Source organism: Xenopus laevis, chromosome 3S, assembly GCF_017654675.1.
Source record: "Xenopus laevis strain J_2021 chromosome 3S, Xenopus_laevis_v10.1, whole genome shotgun sequence".
NCBI lineage: Eukaryota > Metazoa > Chordata > Amphibia > Anura > Pipidae > Xenopus > Xenopus laevis.
In genome coordinates this window covers 50,932,890-50,955,302 of record NC_054376.1, presented here as the reverse complement: position 1 = coordinate 50,955,302, position 22,413 = coordinate 50,932,890, and positions in this window count along the sequence as shown.

The window sequence follows — 22,413 nt, the reverse complement described above, 5'->3', positions numbered from 1 at the left end:
CGGCCAACGCACCCGCCATTGCCGCCAATACCGCCAACTCCGCCAACTTCTACTGTTACCGCCAGATCGCACACTTCCAAAAAGTCAGCAGTGTGGGATTTTTTTAATGTGTGTGCCTCTGACAAAAGCATTGTAATTTGCAATGAGTGCAGTCAGAAACTGAGCCTTGGTAAGCCCAACAGCCACATAGGTACAACTTCTATGCGAAGGCACATGAGCGGCAAGCACAAAGCACTTTGGGAGCAACACCTCAAAGGCAACAGGCAAACTAAAAGCCACACTCCTTCTGGTCCAGCATCTTACTGCTCTACCTCTGCTCTCCTTGACCCGTCTGAACCACCCTCCACTCCGCCTTCCACCTTGACCACCTGTTCCCATTCCCAGTCATCTGCCACCAGCCAAGTTTCTGTGAAGGCCATGTTTGAGTGTAAGAAGCCAATGTCTGACTGTCACCCCCTTGCCCGGCGTCTGACAGCTGGCTTGTCTGCACTCTTAGCCCACCAGCTTTTACCATACCAGCTGGTGGACTCTGAGGCCTTCCGCAAATTTGTAGCAATTGGGACACCGCAGTGGAAGGTACCCAGCCGCAATTTTTTTTCTAAAAAGGGAATACCACACCTGTACCAACATGTGCAGAGCCAAGTTACCGCATCTCTGTCACTTAGTGTTGGGCCAAAGGTCCATATGACTACTGACGCATGGTCCTCCAAGCATGGTCAGGGCAGGTATGTCACCTACACTGCCCACTGGGTGAACTTGGTAATGGCTGGGAAGCAGGGAATGGGTAGCTCAACAACAACAGTGGAGTTGGTGTCACCGCCACGGATTGCACGCGGTTCTGCCACCACCTCTACTCCTCCATCGCTCTCTACCTCGTCTTCTTCTTCTTCTTACTCTGCTGCTGGGTCCTCCTTCTCCTCCTCCACACCTGTGCACCCCCAGCTCCCCCTAGGCTATTCGACGTGCCAGGTACGCCGTTGTCACGCTGTCTTGGGGATGACGTGCCTGGAAAGCAAAAACCATACCGGATCTGTACTCCTGTCATCTCTGCAGTCACAGGCCGATCGGTGGCTGACCCCACACCAACTGCAGATCGGAAAAGTGGTGTGTGACAATGGAAGCAATCTGTTGGCAGCGTTGAGACTAGGCAATTTAACACATGTGCCCTGCATGGCACATGTGTTAAATTTAATAGTCCAACGTTTTGTCTCCAAGTACCCAGGATTCCAGGACGTTCTCACCCAGTCCAGAAAGGTGTCGGCCCATTTCAGACGTTCCTACACAGCCATGGCACGCCTTGCTGACATTCAGCAGCGCTACAACATGCCAGTCAGGCGTTTGATTTCTGACAGCCAGACTCGCTGGAATTCAACGCTCCTTATGTTGGAACGTCTGCTGCAACAACAAAGGGCCGTCAACGAGTACCTTTTTGAACTGGGTGGTAGGACTGGATCTGCACAGCTGGGGATTTTTTTCCCCCGTTACTGGGTGCTTATGCGCGATGCCTGCAGGCTCATGCGACCTTTTGAAGAGGTGACAAATATGGTCAGTCGCACCGAAGGCACCATCAGCGACCTAATACCCTTCGCTTTCTTCCTGGAGCGTGCCGTGCGACGAGTGACAGATGAGGCTGTAGACCAGCGTGACGAGGAGCTGGAAGCGCACGATTTCTGGTCGGAATCACCAGAACGAACCCAGGCACCTGCTGCAACGCAGGGAGAGGTGCCAGAAGTGGAGTCAGAGGAGGAAGGTGGCTTTGTGGAGGAGGAGGAGGAGGACCAACAGGAGCAGGCTTCCCAGGGGGCTAGTGGTGACCTTTTGGGGACCCCTGGTCTTGTACGTGGCTGGGGGGAGGAGACCGTGGATGATGCAGTCCTTGATAATGAGGAAGCGGAGATGGATAGCTCTGCATCCAACCTTGTGAGAATGGGGTCTTTCATGCTGTCATGCCTGTTGAAGGACCCCCGTATCAAGAGGCTTAAGGAGAAGGACCTGTACTGGGTCGCAACGCTACTAGACCCTCGGTACAAGCATAAAGTGTCAGAAATGTTACCAACATACCACAAGTCCGAAAAGATGCGGCATTTACAAACCAGCCTGCAAAACATGTTGTACAATGCTTTTAAGGGTGATGTCACTTCAGGAACTCATCAACATTCCAGGGGCAGAGGTGCCAGTAATCCTGCCACGAGCACACCTGCAAGGACAAAGCCCTTTGGCCAGTCTGTAACGTCAGACATGCAAATGTTTTTCTGTCCAAGGCAGCGCCACAACCCTTCTGGATCCACCCTCAAAGAACGCCTCGACCGGCAGGTAGCGGACTACCTGGCATTAACTGCAGATATCGACACTCTGAGGAGCGATGAACCCCTGGACTACTGGGTGCGCAGGCTTGATCTGTGGCCAGAGCTGTCACAATTTGCCATGAACCTCTTGTCTTGCCCAGCCTCAAGTGTGCTCTCAGAAAGGACCTTCAGTGCAGCAGGAGGGATTGTAACTGAGAAGAGAACTCGCCTAGGTCACAAAAGTGTCGATTACCTGACCTTTATTAAAATGAATGAGGGGTGGATCTCGGAGGGTTACTGCACGCCGGAAGACTTGTTCTGACTTCTATGCAGCTGTCCTTCTCTTCAAGCCTCATGACTCCACACACAGCTGTCCTTTAGCGTCCTCCTCCTCCCTCCGCCACCGTTACAAACTAGGGTGCAAACCCTACTGGTTTAATTTTTTCTGGCCTCTGTGCTTCAGTGGCTGCGACCAAAAAAATGCCTATTTTCTGCATTTATATGACATAATTTTTCTGGCCTCTGTGCTTCAGTGGCTGCAACCAAAAAAATTTATATTTTCAGCATTTATATGGCATAATTTTTCTGTCAACTGTGCTTCAGTGGCTGCGACCAAACAAATGCATATTTTCAGCATTTATATGGCATAATTTTTCTGGCCTCTGTGCTTCAGTGGCTGCAACCAAAAAAATTACTATTTTCAGCATTTATATGGCATAATTTTTCTGGCAACTGTGCTTCAGTGGCTGCGACCAAAAAAATGCATATTTTCTGCATTTATATGGCATAATTTTTCTGGCCTCTGTGCTTCAGTGGCTGCAACCAAAAAAATTTATATTTTCAGCATTTATATGGCATAATTTTTCTGTCAACTGTGCTTCAGTGGCTGCGACCAAAAAAATGCATATTTTCTGCATTTATATGGCATAATTTTTCTGGCCTCTGTGCTTCAGTGGCTGCAACCAAAAAAATTTATATTTTCAGCATTTATATGGCATAATTTTTCTGGCAACTGTGCTTCAGTGGCTGCGACCAAAAAAATGACTATTTTCAGCATTTATATGGCATATTTTTTCTGGCCTCTGTGCTTCAGTGGCTGTGGCCAAAAAAACTGGGCAAACAATGCCTACAAGGTCAACGACGTTGACCTTGTAGGCATTGTTTGCCCAGTTTTTTTGGCCACAGCCACTGAAGCACAGAGGCCAGAAAAAATATGCCATATAAATGCTGAAAATAGTCATTTTTTGCCATACGTTGACTCAACGTATATGGCAAAAAATGACTATTTTCAGCATTTATGTGGCATATTTTTTCTGGCAACTGTGCTTCAGTGGCTGCAACCAAAAAACTGGGCAAACAATGTCTACAAGGTCAACGTATGGCGAAAAATGACTATTTTCAGCATTTATATGGCATATTTTTTCTGGCAACTGTGCTTCAGTGGCTGCGTCCAAAAAAACTGGGCAAACAATGCCTACAAGGTCAACGTATGGCGAAAAATTACTATTTTCAGCATTTATATGGCATATTTTTTCTGGCAACTGTGCTTCAGTGGCTGCGTCCAAAAAAACTGGGCAAACAATGTCTACAAGGTCAACGTATGGCGAAAAATGACTATTTTCAGCATTTATATGGCATATTTTTTCTGGCAACTGTGCTTCAGTGGCTGCGTCCAAAAAAACTGGGCAAACAATGCCTACAAGGTCAACGTATGGCAGTTGTTTAAAGAGAACAGTAGATTACTAGCCAGCAAAGCTACCTAAGCTAAAATGTCCCTCAAATCCCTGCAGACTTCTGTCCCTCCAATACAGAGCAGTATCAAGCAGATTACTAGCCAGCAAACTTACTATCATCTGTCCCTGAAATCACTAACAGCTCTCCCCCTACACTATCTCTTCCAAGCACACACAGGCAGATTTTTCAGATACATTTTTGCCCTTGATCCCCCTCTGGCATGCCACTGTCCAGGTCGTTGCACCCTTTAAACAACTTTAAAATCATTTTTCTGGCCAGAAATGTCTTTTCTAGATGTTAAAGTTCGCCTTCCCATTGAAGTCTATGGGGTTCGCGAACCGTTCGCGAACCGCTCGCATTTTTGCGCAAGTTCGCGAATATGTTCGCGAACTTTTTTTCCGACGTTCGCTACATCCCTATGTTTGATTAGCTTCAGTGGGTTACTAGACCTGGCGCTAATGTTACAACTTTTATAACATTATAGAATGCTGGCTTTTACAGCAGATAAGATAGTATAAACAACATGTATATATAATTGTTTTCATGTCCATTTTCCAGCTAATGAACTTCTACAATACCCTCACTTGAAGCAATTAACATGTAACAATACGGTGCTAGACAGAAGCAATAAAACCAGTGGATCATTTAGGCATCTGTATAAATACTGTTAACATTAAAAGATGCTATTATTAATATATCCCATGTACTGTATGAACCTCTCTAATGTGTATACCTGGCCAGCTTGTGTGCCCACAGGTCTTTATTGGGTAGTTAATGAAAATCTTATAGTGGGGAAACAATGACATTTTGGAGATTTCCATTTATCAAGCTTTGATTTTGCAAAATACTTTTAGCTGACCTGTAACCATTGGTTGCCAGTGTGAAAGGTATTTATTCATCATTCAAAGGACACCCGTTGCCAAAAAGTCATTGTAAAGTTTCTAACACACGTTAGTCCATATTTATTATGTAAAATGAAATTAACTGAAAACCTAACTGTGTAATGTTATGCCATATGAATGCCAGATTTGACGTTGTTATTTTGCATTACATCTGGTGGAAGTCACTCCAAGAAAAAACACATAAAAAAATGTACACAATTTTTAGCGCCATATTTTACACTGTGAAGCCTGGTCGATGCGGGGTGTATTAGTCTGCTGTTTTTTTACACAGTATAATAAATATGCCTCTAAATGTAAGCATCACACTTGTGTATTCTACATCAAAGGCTTTTGCAAATCCTTGAAATGAAACCGCTTTGATTATGCTTGTTTATTGTTTCATATACAGGGTAATGTAGTAACACATTAATTACTTAAAGGATCAGTAACACCAAAAAATGAAAGTGCATTAAAGTAATGAAAATATAAAGTACTGATTGCACTGAACATGTACAACTGGTGTGTTTGCTGCAGAAACCCTACTATAGTTTAAATAAACAAGCTGCTGTGTAGCCATGGGGCAGCCATTCAAAGCTGAAAAAGGAAAAACGGCACAGGATACTCAACAGATAACAGATAAGCTCTGTAGTATGCAATGGGATTCTTCAGAACTTATCTGTGATCCATTGTGTATCCTGTGCTTAAATGGCTGCCCCCATAGCTGCACAGCTTGTTTTACTAGTGCAGGGCATCAATACATAATATAGTTATTTTCTTACAACACTAACTCTTTTTCAACCAACTAACATTTGCTGTCATAGTTTGGTTACGGTATTGAATCAAAACATCTGATTGGTTGTTATGGGTTTCTAGATAATACCCATTTCCTTAGCGAGATATAGCAACCAACGATCATAAACATAATAGCATGTTTTACCATGTTTTTAGACTATTGGTGCATGAAATACAGATTTAATTTCTGGATTATGAAGGGATGTGTGTTGCATCTGATATGGTATCAGAGGGGTTGGCCATGTTCCCTACCTAGTGACTGGTGCATTTCTATAACATAGTAGAAAAACCTCTGGCACCAAAATAGTATTTCATTAGATGTTCATTAGACTTCATTTACTTACATAGGTGAAGATTTGCACAGTTGAAATGACTCATATCAATTAGTGATTCCCGCGATTCGCCGCTGGCGTCCGTTTTTTTGCAAATGCCGGTGCATTTTCGTTTGGATGCCGGCATCAAACACGAGACACCGGTGCCGTTTCGCGAAATTCCAAATTCGCCCATCAGTAATATCAATCTAATTAGTAATAAGCTCTGATCCAATTAAGCCAGTTACATTAATGATGTGATTGTTATGTATTACTCAAGATGTGCAATTTCACTTACAGGTATATACGCAAAATTGTCTCCTTCCATCATGAGTGCCAGTAAACATCTGGGGGTAAATAGTAACTGACTGAAGAACTGCTAGACCTGGAGTAGAATCGGCTAAAAATTATACATATGGTACTGGATGTGGCACAATTTATACCCAAATAATTTGTGTGTGAATAAGCATGCCAGTGATAACTTATACTGAAGTCATTACGGTGTTTGATTTTGGTTCATAAAAATGTGTAACAAAGTTGTTATTTGGCCCATTTACAGTATAGTAAACGTATTATGCCTAGAATAATGCTGTCCAACTTCTGTGGTGCAGAGGGAAGGTATTGTTATGGTCTACATGGTGGAGGGCCAATAATAGAAGCCAGTGTTGACTCCCTGTTTTTAAACCACACCTACTTTAAACCACACCCATGTTACCATAAGAACTTTTAAGACCATGTCCACATTAATGGTGGTAGCACACAAAAAAACAAATGGTTGGTGCTCACTGCATGGATATCACTCATTGCTAATATGTGAAAAATGTAAGCCATATTAAAACATACCCTTAAATCCAAATGCCTCATCCTCCCCTGGGGATAACACTGCACCCCCCCCCCCTAGAATATGATTAAATGGGAATGCAGAGAATAGCATACAGAGAGCATAGGGCAGGCAGAGAATGGCACACAGAGGGAGCATAGGGCAGGCAGAGTATGGCACACACAGGGAGCATAAGGCAGGCAGAATAGAGTAGGAGACAGGGAAACCTATCAGGACCTCTCTGCGATTAACAGTTCATACTGTGCTACATACAGTGCTTGATAAAGGGGCTTGCCCCGAAACGTTGCACGTTCGCACCTAAATAAACCAGCAAGGGGTAACCCTGCATGAAGTTCCTTGAGTGCCAGTGTTTTACTACTTGAAAACTACATACAGTGACACAATACTGATGCCCCTTTAGCAGTTTGTATGAGTTGTGAACAGGTGAACTATGTGGGTATTTACAGTCTCATTCTGAGGTGTGAAAGGTGCAGGACTTTACAGGTGTCAACAGTGTACGGCTTTAGGGTGTGATAAATAGAGGTGTTACTGGTGTGAACAGTGCAGGGGTTTACTGTCTGAATTTGAGGTTTACACAATGAAGGGGACAGTTAATCTCAGTACTAGTACCTTTTAAAGCTTACACAAAGGAAGCAGCCACAGCAGGTCAGTTGGAAAGCACTGGCCTAGAAGGTCTCAGTGTTCTGTAGTAAGTGGATAGATCTAGTTTAGAATAGAGACAAGTCTCAGCTCATTTAATAGTATAGTCTGGACTACAGCTCAAACAGGGGAAATAGAGTATAGGGTTATTCTACCTTAGGCTTATTACAATGAATCCCACAGGTGATGTAACCCTAAAGAAGGGGTGCATAAATGTCAGCACCTTCTGTTAGTTGTGGACTCCATTTCACAGCACCCAGAATTTGTGATTGGTTACAAACTGTTAAAAGTTGCAATTCATAACTACAAATCAAGGTGTTTGTGACCCTGTTCCTTGGGAAGGGAACACATGAATGCAAATGTATTCTGCAGATGCTTTTCTCTCATGTATTATTCAATAAACCCACAATGATCTGTTTAAGTCAATGGAGTTCTAAGTTCCAATAACTTTTAATGGATAGAGAGCAAATGTTTTAAATTCTACCATCTATGGTAGTCCACATGTAACATTCTTTTCTTAAAAAAAAAAAAAAACATCCTGAGGCAAAGGCTTGATTTACACGAGGTGTATTCTCTGCTGACATAAACATGCCACAGAAGCAATGTTGATCAGCCCTGACTAATGTGCTCTACCAGTTACAGCATCCTCCTGTCAGTGCACACACAGGCACATTTTAGCATTGAAATGTGAAAGTATAAATGTCTATGCAGAAATCTCCTCCAGTGTGTGCAGATATTGTACTTGTCAGCTCATCATCAAACAATCAGCAGCTTTTTCATTTACCAATTATATTGCAAATTAGATTAGCTTGTGTTTGTATAATGATTTAATCACCAGGCAGCTATACAGTTAGGGGGTTATTTATTAAAGTCCAAATGCTAAAAACTTGATACTAAAAATATTTTACTGTATAATCCGAATTTTTAGTGGATAATAAAACTCAAATTTTTTGAGATTTATTATACCCCGAGCATGCAAGAAGTCAGAATCTGAAAATATCCATCTTCAACCTGTCGAGGTCCTGTAGAAGTCAATGGCAGAGGTCCTATTTGCAATTTGAAGATATTATGGTCTGCACTGAGTTTTGTAGGATAATCCGAACATTTTGAGCTTTTCCGTAAATTTTATGAAAAATTTGGACTTTTCAGGGGTCCAATCCGAAAAATTTGGGTTTTTCGACAATCTCAAAAAGTTGCGGTTTTCGTGAGACAATACCAAAAAGTAGTGGTTCTTCCAGATCCAATGTTTGTGGGGGTTTTTTTTATTAATAAATAAGGCTAAATGGTGGATTGTAGTTTGGTCTGACTTTTTTTATTTAAAAAAAATCTGAAATATTCAGATTTTGAAAAATAACCCCTTTAGTGTGTCTGTGTGTTACAGATACAAATGTTATTGGTCTGGCATGTTTCAATAACCTCTACTTTAGTACATTTATATTAAACTAACTTTGATTTCTGTAGCAAATGGGCAGTAAAGCACATCCCCAAAGTGACAAATGAGGAATACAAAATTTAGGTCATACAGTTTAAAATTATATTCATTTTGATGCTGACTTATCTTCTGGGAAATATGAATAATGATGAGTAAGATGAGGTTTGCTAATAATTAAATAATTGTTCAGAGTAAGATTTGCCTATTTACTTTGCATTGTGTCAATAAAATAACACAAGCCATTCGATAGACAGAAAAGGCTTTCAATATTTGATGAACAGATCAATATGGATTCCATTTTCCCCACAAGTCAGAATTAGAAAATGGATAATAACCTGGCAAGAGAAAACGCAACAGATAAAAGCCTTGAAATGTCTAAAAAGCACCCTTTATTTAAAATGAACAGATCTATAAATGTGAGAAAATAATACACAGAGAGCAAAGTGGTAAAATTCAGAGGTCAGGACCATAGAACAACATTCATTCAGGCCTCGGTGAGAGAGTGCACTTTACAGATATGATATTGTTTGACGATTTATCAATCTATGTAACAGCGGAGTTCACAAGGGCCTCACTGTAAACATTTCACTTAGCCTCTGCTGCCAGGCACTGAGAATTAAAGAAAGCTGTTCAGAGGGATTATGTCAATCAGGTTCTGGAGTCTCACTTAATCCTCATATTTTAAATTAAATCTTTGGGCATTATAACAATTTTTGTCTATTCTCCTGCTAAGATATGTTGTCCTATTTGGCCATATATTTAGAGTAAGTATCTGCTCTGAGAATGAACAACTTTCAGTGCCAGGACTGTTCCTCTTATTCATAACAGGGAGAGTTTATGCAAACAAATGTTTTCCAAATTGCCTAATCCTCTTGTTACCTAATACTAAACAATCAAAAGCACTCTATTGGACACACACAGAAGGATAACAGGAGTCCGTTGGCGCTAGAATACTAGCTTATGCATTTTGGGGCAAAGGTCCTCCTATCACCACTTCATATGCTTCAGCAGGGGGGTCTTTACTTTCAATAACATTAGATGTAGTGACAGGAGATGCAGGTCCATTACCGTTCAGCAGGTCTATTACCAGACATCATCTCTTGAATCCTTTTGTTAACACATCCAACAGTGATGCATAAGATCCACCATTATACCATCAATTTTTTCTCGGTGTTTGTTGAGTTTGACAAACATATTGAGAACTCGATGTATAATTATTTCCCTCTTGCTTTGTTCCCTGGTATTCATAAAAAGTCTGCTAACTCTGTTTGATGCTTAAGTCTTGTCTAATTATCCAATATTTACAGTTTTTAGTTAGCAATGTTACTAATAGATGACTGATTAAAATCTTAGCTGTATCTGAGTCTTATCCACAACCAAGTGCTGAATTTTGGGTTTCCTTCATTTCTTGGGTTGTTAATTTCTATCACATTAAAAGCACATATATATATTCTTATAGTTTAAAAGTTCAATGCATCTGTTTACTGATCCTAGCTCACTGGAGAAAAGTGTTACTCCATTTGCATCCCATTTACTGTTGGGCAAATACCCAGCAGTAGCAGTACTGGCAGAGTAGAACACCTTTTGGGAGGAAAGGGCCATTATTGGTGCTGTCTGCTCTTTCCCTTTCAATGAATGAAAGGCAGTGCAGGAGAGGCCAAGATGGGCACTTATAAACCATTTATAAAAAGAGGTAACCTAACCAGCTCTATATTGTGGGACAGTGACTGTGGTGCTAAGAATACACATAGAATCCTTGTCATAAAAGTGGTTAGAGCTTCTGCTGTTCGCCAGAAAGGAAAGCATAGTGTAAGTAAGAGTAAATGTGTTCCCCCATGTACGTAGAGAAAGTCAGTAAGTTTTCCAGTGGTGAATTAAGATATGTTTCCCATTTTACAGAATGCTACGGGTTTTTTTTTAGTCAAACACACTTTTTGTTCAGACAATGGTATCGCTTTAAAGTTGTGTTCTTTTACCAGTTTCTAAATTTGACTACATCATTGTATGTTTTGCACCTAACTATTTTTGCCAGGAAAGATTCATTGTCTCATCAGGCTGAATATTTATCTTTGACAAAATGATAAAGCTACATCATACTGCCTTAACATCTGTTGCTCATTTAAGCAATTTCACTCTGTAGCTGCGAAAAATAAATATGGGAGGCATGTTCATCTTTTGTATTTTTAGGAGAGGGGAAAGATGACAACCCGGGGTATGTGAATTATACATTCAATCTTGAAAATTCTTCTCTCTTCATGCACTATTTAAATTTCATATAGAGAATAATTATCCTGCATTTGCATATTAAAGTTGGAACATTAAACTAAACAGGCTTTTATAAATAAGCTTTGCTATGTTCCAGATCTCTATAAATGAGTCAAGTAGTTTCTTCCCATCAAATGACATTTGACAATAATCATATGTAGTGATGGGCGAATAAATTTACGTGACGCAAATTCGCGGGAAAAGTTCGCCTGCGGCTAAAAAATTTTGCACATCAAAATCTGCACGCATTAACACTATTCGGACGCCCATTGACCTTAACGCCGGTGTCAAAATTGACGATTTTGACGGGAAGAAGCAGGAGAAATTGGCCCATCACTAATCATATGTTAATGAAATTTATAATTAATCATAAAATACCAACATCTGTTAGCCTTATATTGTAGGCTCATTTGAGAGTCCTATTTTCAAAGTGTCACTATTAGCCTAAATTATATTAAAATCCTTTAAATACAAACTGCTTTCATTAGTTTCTAATTTAGGCTGGCATTTGTAGAATAAACTAAGGAAGGTCATTTTTATTTGCTTTTTCTTAGCCAAATGTAATCAATTTTTTGAGCTCCTAAAATATCTAAAATGTTCTACCAGCAGATGGATCCAATTTGCTAGCAAAATGACATGGGACATTGATTATTCCTTTGAACCCTCCGCTAACTAATAACACCAACCCAGGAAGCCTCCACTTTGTTTCACAAAAAGAAATCATTAACAACCCCCAACTTTAGACACTGCTCTTAATCATATTATATAGACATATATTTGTTACGAAGCATTTCACAATAAAATTTAAAGGGATTCTATCATGTTTTTTGTAGAGTACTTTTTATTTCTAAATTACACTGTTTATGTTACAAATTATTCACTCTAACATATAAAATATTATTCCTGTGGTTTCTAAGTGGGTTTTTTTTTGTTGTTGTTTTAATATTGTTATGTAGGCAGCCAACTCAAGTCATTTTGCTTGGTCATGTGCTTTCACAATTGAACTGCTTTCAAATAGGTTATTGTTTCTCCTGCTCAATGTAAATGGAGGAGTCATGGTCAGGCTTTGGTGTTTTACTTTTACTATTGAGTGCTATTCCCATATCTAGCTGGGAGCATTGTTAGCAAGGGAGGGGGTGATATCACGCCAACTTGCAGTACAGCGGTAAAGATTGACTGAAGTTTATCAGAGCACAAGTCACATGGGTTGAGAGCACCTGGGAAACTAACAACCTGTCTAGCCCTGTGTCAGATTTTAAAAGGAAATATAAAAATATGTTTGCTTTTTTGAAAAATGGATTTCTGTGCAGGATTCTGCTAGAGCAGCACTATTAACTGATAAATGTTGAAAATGTTTTCCCGTGACATTATCCCTTTAGATTGGAGATGGAGGTGAAACAGATACCAGTTATGCATAAAAGACATTTATATTTAGTGAAAGGTTTTGGGGGTTACATACAAGAGCAATGGAGGCTGAATAATGTTTCTCTATAAATTAGAAAAGCATTATGTTAGGAGCTATAAGCATTCAATAGCCTCTTTCTGAAACAATGGGGTTGGGAACACAATGATATTTTGTTCTACACACCATTTTGAAGACCAGGAAACATGATCTTAAAACAATCACAGAGCACTTGTACATCAAGGCTCCTGACACCTTGTCAGATTTGTGGATTTGTATGGATGGACGATATGAACTTTTTTCTGCAGTATTACAGAATACTACAGGTGACTACAACAAAAAAAATTCACGAAACAGCGTCAATTCGAGAAAGTCAATGGGCGCGACAGATTTTGACACAAGCAACAATTTTTATACGTGCGACTATTTTGTCTAAATGCATTAAAGTCAATGGGTGACACGCATCAATTTTTATGTGCGCAACAATTTTGATGTGCAACAATTTATTTTTGATGAGGCAGATTTTCTTCTTCCCTATATCTTCATATACAGTTCTTATCAGGTAATAACTAATTATTGTCTTAAACATCCCAGCATTATTAGCTGCCTCTTTTATTTGACCATAGATAAATACAGCCATTACCAGTATTTTTCAGACCACCATCAAATTTCCTTTCAGTCATCAGATATGCAGGTCATATGAATTTTGTAACTACTTGTGAACAAGCCCTTGGTAAAACGGAATGATTTACCATACTGGAGAATGTCTTTTAGAAGAACACCAATATAAAACACAACTAGAACAATTACTGGACACACAAGATGCATAAGAAATGATCATGTCCAAGTACAATCGCCCCATGATCTTATACAATGTATGTCAAGCTAAATAGCATTTGCAAGACTGAAAGCATCTATACTTGAAACCTGTTGTGAAATACCCTTGCATGCAAAAAAAGCAAATTTCTAAACCTATCCCATGTGTGTATATAAATCAATAACATCACATAATCTCATTTGGAGGAGACATGACCAACATCCAGTTGTCCCGACGTGTAGCAAAACACTGGCTAAGTCACTTGGTTACTCGGTAATAAAAAGAATATTAAGCTCTAAACTTAGATATTTACATTGCAGTAAACAAACTATAGTTAATTACAGAAACTGGCATCCAGGGCTCGAAATGCATGTGAAAGGAGCAATTATATATAGAATATGGGGTGAAATAAAAGGCATTGCTGAGCAGGAACTTATAAAGGAAGTTTGCTTCTCTTTTAACATGCAAATAGAAGTCATTTTAGAGTAGGTTGAAACTCAGTTGGGATTTGCAGTGACCATCTGAAAGCTACTAAACTACACAATACCATGACCCCATAAAAACATCTGGACTTAGATGAAGAGCCCACAAACCCCATTTTATCGTTCCAGTGCCAAGTGATTTTGGAAGCATTTTGTCACTTGTTTTGTTCCCTCTCTGTTGGGCTGAGTTTGTTCCTGTTTTATTGCTCGGAAATGTTATTCAAAACAGTTTGCAAGAGTAGCTGTGTCAGCATATAAATGGCTCTCAATTAAGCTTACAGAAATTTCGCGCAACTTTAATTAAAAGATAAGCCCAACATGTTTTTGCTAAATAATCGAACTTCAGGAATGTGTTTTCCTTAAGCGGTTCACCTTAGAATATTGAATGCTTTTGTGTTCAGCAGAGGATTTCACCTATAGATTGTTTTCCAACCTGGCTCATTTCTAGAGAGTGAAGCTTTAAAAGGTCACTAGCAAAACAGAACAAGAAATTAAATTCTGCCTGATCCAATGCAAACAAAGTGAGCACAGATGAGCAAAGAGGAATCTCTATTTGTGATAACAAACATTGTATAATTGGCTTACTGCATGAACAGTCTCAATGTCGCACACACTGTGCCCACACACACACACAAATATATATAATATGTGTGAGTATATATATATATATATATATATATATATATATATATATATATATATATATTTATATATATGTATGTATATAAACACAAAGTCCTAAGGCTGGTGGTGCATGGGGTGCTTGAGCCAGCGCTTTACATTCAGCTGAAAAGTGGCCAAAACCATTCCCTGCCACCTTCCCCATTTCCTTGGGAAATGCATGAAGGCATCTCTACAGTGCTTTTTAACCCAAAACACACTAGTAAGTCAGAGGCATTTTCTATTTTAATCAATGGTTGATGGAGGGGGCCACTCAGGAGGTTGAAAATGTTTTACCTGTATTTCAAAAGCATTGTATATATACAGTATATGTTTGACACCTGTTATCCAGAATGATCGGGGCCTGGACTTTTCTAGATAAGGTATCTTTCCATAATTCACATAAAATTTCCAAAATCACATAATTTACTAAAAAATAATGTAAACATTAAATAAACCCCCGCTTTCTCCTTTAAAATTTGTGCATGAATCCAACACAATTATGAGTAAAAATAAATAAACTGTGGAAAAGTAAAAAAAGAAACAAAATGGCAAGAGAAACGGAGAAGTAATAAAAAAAATTAAAAATAAGGGCAGAGAAGGACAAAAGTGATATTTTGGTGTAAATGTCCATTGAGGCTTAACAAGGGCGCTTCAGTGCAGCAATAGCACTAATATTCCTGCATCTTTTCTACACTCTGAAATCTTCAGGTGAAAGAAACAAAATAAATACTGCTGGCAATTTAAATTGGGCACACCAGAGGCAAATCAGTTAATCTCTTAGGGCAACATTTCAATGAATATAAGATTCCCTGGAGAGAGCTAAAGACAACATTCAATTAAAAATCCTGTCTCTGTGTATTTATATTTCTGCCGCCAAAATCCACAAACTGGAAAAGTAAAAGTGAGGGAGGAGGAAATTGAGGAGATGTATGGAAACAGCGGGGAAGATAGGCTTGAGACACCAGAACAAAGAATGTCCTCTAAAACCAGGCTGAATAGGGTTATGGACTTGGGAGAATTAGGAATTTTCTATGCAATAGCCTCATCATCAGCACAACTGGAGCTTAATTAATTACCCCCTGTGAGCCCTACACAAATCATCTATTGTTTTTGGTGCTGATCTCTCTCTCTCTCTCTCTCTCTCTCTCTCTCTCTCTCTCCCTCTCTCTATATATATATATATATATATATATATATATATATATATATATATATATATATATATATATATATCCAAAAAAAAAACAGCCGCACCAACAGGACTTTCATGAAAAACAAAAAGTGTTTTTATTCAACGTTTCAGCCCCGTACTTGGGCCGTCCTCAGGAAGTGTAAATCCCTATTCCCCAAACCCCACATTTACACTTTTACAGTTGGCGCCAAACAGCGTCCAGCAATGACGTTCTGTCTGGGCGTCTGATGTAATCAGTGACGTGGACAAGAGTGACGTGTGCTAACGTTAGTGCCTTTTGCCTTAAATTAGCGATAAGCCAAATCCTATAGAGAAATCTCAAGTGACTAAAAATGGAGTCTCATCCTATATCCAATGTTCCTCGTGTAGCGAAATGTGTAGTTTAGTGTCCCATAAATAGATCGAAACCACCACCAACATTAAAACAATTATTACCCTTTAGCAACACTTCATTCTTGGCACCCCTTGTGGAAAGTACCTGTGGCTTTTTTGTACTGCTTACCCTTGTCGCCCCCTCTGCAGATACGGTGCAACACTAAGCGTAGGACACCCGATCCTTGTGACTGGCTGTGCTAAGCTTCTCTTGGCTTTCCGTCTTTACACGGGTTATATATATATATATATATATATATATATATATATATATATATATATATATATATATATATAGTGAATAAAGTACCCCTCTTGTAAAATATAAGGATATTATAAGTTACCGAGGAGTTTCATGACCATATAAAAACACGAGGCCGAAGGCCGAGTGTTTTTATACAGGTCATGGAACTCTGAGGTAGCTTATAATATCCTCATATTTTGCAACTGGGGGTACTTTATTTATTATAATACACAAATTTCAGTGAGTCATGTGACAGAAATGACATCACAACTCACCGTTTATAACTGATGACATCAGAACTCACCGTTTATAAGGATATAATTTACAGGATATTCATGGCTTTTGTGTATTATATAGTGAATAAAGTACCCCCTTTTGTAAAATATAGGGATATTATAAGTTACCGAGGAGTTTCATGACCATATAAAAACAGGAGGCCGAAGGCCGAGTGTTTTTATACAGGTCATGGAACTCCGAGGTAACTTCTAATATCCTCATATTTTACAACTGGGGGTACTTTATTTATTATAATACACAAATTTCAATGAGTCATGTGACAGAAATGACATCAGAACTCACCGTTTATAACTGATGACATCAGAACTCACCGTTTATAAGGATATAATTTACAGGATATTCATGGCTTTTGTGTATTATATATGTATATATATATATATATATATATATATATATATATATATATATATATATATATATATATATATATATATATATATATATATATATATATATATATATATAAAGAAAAGGGCCACACATAGCATAGCACACTAACAACAAATCCTCCTCCCAAAAAGCCTGTTTAAAGACTTCCAAGTTTGATAATGGCTTTTCTTAGTCTATCTTGTTATTTAATCATTCTGTAACATCCTGAGTATATCTGTAAGTGCTGCCTCCCCCAGTCATCTGTGAGTTTAAAGGGTAACAGCAGATGAACCAACTGTAAGGTGACCATAGATGTTACAATTCTGATCAGTTGTTTTCAATACAAATGTGTAGAGTTGAATCGTTAGATATACGGGTAGAAACAACAGACAAACAACAACAAATTCTACCTGTATCTGACAATTCATCAGTTCGATGTTCAGGCGCTCAATCAAAACTTTTCCACCGTCCCGATGGATGAGCCGAACAATAACCTTGTCTTCTGCCAATATTGGTTGCTTGTCTCCTGCCATTAAAGCACTTTATATATGTCTATGGCATCCTTTAATCACTGGGATTAACATTCCAACATCTAAATAGTTGGATATATGATAATGGAACCAACACATACCAGCAGTAGAATGGAAGATGTATCATGTGCTTCAGAAATTGTTTAGGGGCAATAGCAAATCATAGTATCAGTAGTCTGTAAGAATATATTTTATTTTAGAAAAGGTCTTTAAACTGAAAAACCGGCATATGTTAGGTGTTCCACTGCCTAGAACAAACAAGGGTCTCAGGTTATTGGAGTCACAAAGCTTCTGGGTAGCCAGCTATTTAGTCAAGATAGTTTATAGTAATTTGTAGTAAAACAAGCTTTCACATAATTTACATTGTCCGATTTTCATATGGAAATTGTAGATTATTGTGCAATACATTGAGTTTTGCTGTTGGATTACACCAAGCCCTTCTGTTTGCCACATTACAGTTTCTTGAAATGTCAGTATTCAGGCTTCAGTTGAGATAAAATGAGATGAAAAGGGCTTGATATGCAGATGTTTAGATAATGGTTGTGGAAAAGATTTACTTTTAATAATGAGTCTAATTAATGAATTGGTTTCTAAATGGCCCCATTCAGATGGGACAGCAATTCTAATGACTGCTACAATTTAGTAATACATACGGATGGCCAAATTACATAGGAACTGAGCATGGTCATTCATTTATATGCGCAACGCTTTACAATGTAAAGGCTTATTTAATACCAGTTATTGAAGCTGCGTAATTATTGAGAAGACACAACTGACCCCGGGGGTAATATACTGACCTCTGTAAAAGTTCAATATGCAGTTGATTTACCTATGCAAGCTGGCCAACTGAGAGTAAAGCCCCATTCTACAAATCCATCAACTGGATCACCTAGCAGAAGTCAAGTCAGACATAACTTGATACACATACACAACTGAGTATTCCGTTTTCCATTTTGGGTGGTGAGGCAAGGAGAGAGGATTGTACAACTTTACAAAAACCCAGTTGTATAATAGTTCTAAGTGTCTTGTCACTTTCAGGCAAAATTGCAGATAAACCCAATTTCTGTGGCCAAAGCCATCAAAATCCCAGGGAAATGTTTTTAATGGGGTTTGGTGTTGGTACAGTAACAATTTTATGCAAAGATCAACAGAGTGCCAGGTGTCACTCACTATTTTCATATATACATCTAGTGCCAACTAACAATAAATGACTTGGTGTACCAATAAAACCACATAAAATATGTATCAACTATGACACAAATGGCTGAGTCATTGGAAATGTGTTTTTACAACATACAGAATGGGTCATTTATGGATGCAGCTGGCACTGAATGTTGCTCTTATTGGTACCATTTATTAGAAGTACTTGTGCCTAAACATGGTCCTTGCACTTCCTTACAATTAAGCCTATTGACACTGGGGAATCCTGTAGTTACTGCCACCATCCCCTTGGTAATAGTTCCCTATAAAATCACACTGTAATGCAGTTTTAATGCAGCACAACAGAAGAAACACAATATGAGCCATAATGTGCACCTAGTTTGAGAGAAGGCATTCACATAATTACCTATTACATATATGGTGAAATTGCAGTGGTTGCTAAGTGTATTGTTGGTAAAAATCCACCTGGATCTGAAAACAGCACCATGAACTTTATTCATAAATTATCTTTTATATCAATGGCACCTAATTAATGGCACCCCTATCCCATATTATACCCACTGATTCTATGAGAGGCATTATTTGAGCTTGAGCCCCAAATGCAAAATGCTTCTTTTTATTTATTTATGAATGAAAGTATGAAAGTGTTATAACGGGGTGGATAAGACAGTCCAAAATTAAATGCTTTTTTCTTATTAAGCTTTTGTGCCCTAGGTCATTTGACCACCTGGCAACATCCCTGGAAGTCTCAAAAAGCTGATTTCCTTAAATAGACGACTGATTAAAGTAAAATTACAAGGAATGCAGCTTTTGTCATAATGGCTGCAAATTCTTTGTACAATACAGTTCATTGAATAATTTGCGTGTAGACAACAGAACCTCAAAGCAAAAATACTTGCCTTTCATGGGGCCTCCATATAATGATGGAATACATGATTTGGCTAATTGTGGAACAAGAGCCCATAGTATTACTTGCAATGCTCCAGAAGATTTATAGGCCATAGAGAAATCTCCATAGCCCTCTGGCCATACACCAGTAAGGATAGAGAGATAGCTTTTATCTCTGTTTTTGGCATTAAATAAATATAAATATACATACTGTATATGATAGTTCTGAAAGTACCCACAATCTTGCACTTTGATCCACATGTGGGTGTTTGGTCAAATATTATGTACAATAAGAGATAGATTTAGGTACATTTGCTCATGTAACCTAACATGTATGGTTTGTTTGTGTGCGCCATGAATCCTACGATCCCAGGGGTCGGGCCTTATCTTTTAAAATGGCACATACTACTAAAAAAAGTATATTATTATGAAAATGGTTTATTTACATGAAGCAGGGTTTTACATATGAGTTGTTTTATGCAATACATTTTTATAGAGAAAGATGAAAAGGAAGGTAAATTCCGCACACCAGCTCGTCAATTAAAAAACATCATCTTTATTCGACCATGTTAAAACACACGCTGCTTGACGCGTTGCTTATGATTAAGGGCAGCTGAGCCCGAAACGCGTCAAGCAGCGTGTGTTTTAACATGGTCGAATAAAGATGATGTTTTTTAATTGACGAGCTGGTGTGCAGAATTTACCTTCCTTTTCATCTTTGTCTGTATATGGCGTGGGACGCCGAAGTTCCTGCACCCGGACTTGTGCAATAATTTGCCGGCTCTTGAATTTACAGAATCTGCGGTGAGTCCCACATTTTTATAGAGACCTACATTTTTTGGGAGTATAGTTTTCCCTTTACTGTATTTTCATGCATATTCATTAAGAAAAAATATCTTACAATGTATGGAAGCACAAGATGTAGCACAATACAAAGTGGGCTTGCCCAGCTTCCAGGTGTTCTGACTACGTAGTCAGGGGTGCAGCAAATATTGATGCAGAAGGTACAGGCACAGAGGTTTTATGAGTTCCATTAAATTCCCAAACCAGTAGCACCCTTTCTCTGCTACTTCTAAAATGGCCAATTATCCTGCTCACAGAGAAGATCTTACATAATGTAATATGCACAGTTAAAGTTCACACTGCAATAACCAGCTAATGAAATGGGAGTTTTTGTTTGCAACTTTAATTACATACCCGTATGTGGTGTCAACATAATATGGCCTTTCCCTGAATGTTTTACAAATAATAAGTGTGGCCATTCCTTTGGAATCCCCAGCTCTCTGCAGCATGTCTAGCTTACATACAGTATATATAGAGAAGGATAACAGTGTCCCTTTCTGCCTGTCAGGCCCTGATTGGCCTTTGGGTTCTGGCAAATGGCAGAGGGGTTGCTGTAAGATACCATGGAAGTCACTATATAGTGGGCTGGTGGAGGTTGTTTGGGCTTCTTGGAATGCCAGGCCTATTTTGAATTCCAGTCCACTTGCTGTGCTAATAGTATATACCATACACAAATTTTTATAATCTAGGATGCCAAATTTATGCTCCCTTGTTTCCTTAACTACAACTCATCTATTGGGGGCTACAGTTTAGCAACAGGAAGATAGCAGCAAGCTAGATATTCTTGCACTACAGTTTATTTGTGTTAAGTAGTGAAAGTGGTTAGCTTTTCTGCCTTAAAAAAAGGTTCTAAGTTTAAATGTGACTTGGACACTATCTGCAAGATACAGTATGTACTATCTATGTCTGCTTGGCTTGGTACTGAAGGTAGCCATGAAGGTGGTCATGCACAGCTGCTGATTTGGGTCCTTAAGCCTGAATCAGCATCTTATCTTGTATGTATGAGGCCCTATATCTGGCCAAAAATCTACCAGATCTTGGTCAGGCAGGTTTTATTTTCCAGCCTGATTAATGACTGTATTGGCTAGTTGATGTGATCCTAATCTCGTTGGTGCATATTCCCATCGTTGTAATCCAAATGTTTGGCCCTAGGACCAGCTAGGTATTTCCTACCTTTGGTGGGCATATTGGGGAAAAGATCTGCTCTTTTGCCAACCTGGCCAAACGGATTTTAGAGAGTGTATGGCCACCGTTAGTACCCAAACACACAGGTAGATTATTTGGCTCCTTATGAAAATAACCCCAGTGCTTATATATATATATATATGTGTTATAGGAATCAAAGGTTGTAAAGGTGGTTGTACACTGGCTGAAACTTGTAGGCATCCAACGAGGGGCCATAAACAGCATGGCTGCCTTTTTATTGTTCTGATTGTTTGGGCAGACAGCCTGAATGATGGTAACAACAGGAAGGGGATATCACCTGCAGTTCCTCTTAGATCTGCTCATGCTCTATACATTTGCAGATACTGTATGGCACATTGGCAGATTTGATTTTGCAACCATGGCTGATCCACAAATTGACCAGTAACACACGAATTGTTGGCCCACATGTATTATGGGTAGGTGTATGGCCAGCTGTGTTGCACTGGTGTAGAGAAAAGAGAAGAAATTTTCTTGCATCACATATCACATAAATAAGATAATAACCTGCAGATTTTTTAATTCAATATGAATTGTAAGCATTTTGGGAAAGTATTAATTTTATTTGTATTTGATTTTTATTTGTATTAAGTAAATTGCTTTATTATTGCTGGTATCTGACTTTTAACATAGATTTAGTAGATGAGGCAAAATCTGCTACACCCTCCCATATGAAACATTTCATTGTAAAAGTTATTTACCTTTCTATTTCAGGTAGCCTTATCTTGTGAGCACACAGTATTCCCATATTTAGCTGAATAACCCATGCA